Source organism: Pygocentrus nattereri, chromosome 28 (genome assembly GCF_015220715.1).
Source record: "Pygocentrus nattereri isolate fPygNat1 chromosome 28, fPygNat1.pri, whole genome shotgun sequence".
NCBI classification, from domain to species: domain Eukaryota; kingdom Metazoa; phylum Chordata; class Actinopteri; order Characiformes; family Serrasalmidae; genus Pygocentrus; species Pygocentrus nattereri.
Genome location: NC_051238.1, coordinates 1891622 through 1892690, shown reverse-complemented (window position 1 = coordinate 1892690; position 1069 = coordinate 1891622). Strand labels below are relative to the sequence as shown.

Below are 1069 nucleotides of genomic sequence, written 5' to 3'. Positions count from 1 at the left end.
AAGCTTGTATCCAATAGAAGAACCATTTTTGGTGCTACATGTATCTGGTTTTATTTAGAACCATATTCTACACATTCTCCATCAATCTGAAGAACTGTTACACCATGCAAAGAACCACGCAAGCAAAGCATGCAAATGGTTCTGTGAGTGTTAAAGGTTCTATATAGAACCATTGCGTTTACTGAGAAACCCTTGGAGAACCATCATTTTAAAAAAATTTCTACATGAATGATTTTGTCACCTGTGAAAACCATGTGGTGTCCTAGCAGGCTGGAAATGTTTGTGTTTTATAGGCTGAACCGTTTTTAACTAATTTAATTTTTTTTTTTTATTAGATTTTTTTTTATTGGTTAACTACCTAGCTAATTAGCATTTTGTGGTTTGATTTTATAATGCAATGCCGTTTCCAATTCAAACCAAATGTAATGATAATTGTTCAAATCTAGCTTTAGCCATGGATTATTAAGCCACGTCTTTAGGGACATTGTCCATACGTGCAGTGGAGTTGACAGCCTCTTTAACAAACTCATAATAAACATATTAATAACGCCACAGCCTGAGACCATCGTTACAACACTACAGTCTTACAGGAGAGACCGGGAATGAGTGAGTGACACCAGCCTGTGTTCACATCACAACATGTTTTTTTTTACAGACAATGTGATATCTAGACATTACATCATCATTACATCTTTACCTTGCAGGCCAGAAACATAATCAACACAAGTATGTGAACGCGTTGCAAACCCACGGCCCCACTGTATGAACTCAACATGCATTATTACTTTTCTGTGGTGCTTAAAACACAAGGGGGCGATAGAGGCCAAATCAGAGCATCTGTGAATAGATCTACTGTTATTCCAATAGATTGGGGACAAATCAGAGCATCTGTAAATAGATCTACTGTTATTACAATAGATACAGGACAAATTAGAGCATCTGTAAATAGATCTACTGTTATTACAATAGATTAGGGAGAAAACAAAGCATCTGTAAATGGGATCTATTATTATTCCAATACATACAGGACAAATCAGAGTGTCTGTAAATGGGATCTACTGTTATTCCA

The 1069-nt window shown here is 36.0% G+C and overlaps 1 protein-coding gene across 1 annotated transcript in view; it reads right to left on the bottom strand.

The window, feature by feature from the left end:
- Window positions 1-262: 262 nt before the first annotated feature.
- The window catches only part of doc2d (double C2-like domains, delta), a 79102-nt gene continuing 78295 nt past the window's right edge, over window positions 263-1069 (bottom strand). The window contains exon 11 of the mRNA XM_017686068.2: window positions 263-1069. This exon is cut by the window's right edge and continues 2452 nt beyond it. The gene's annotated coding sequence lies outside the window, so the exon portion shown is untranslated.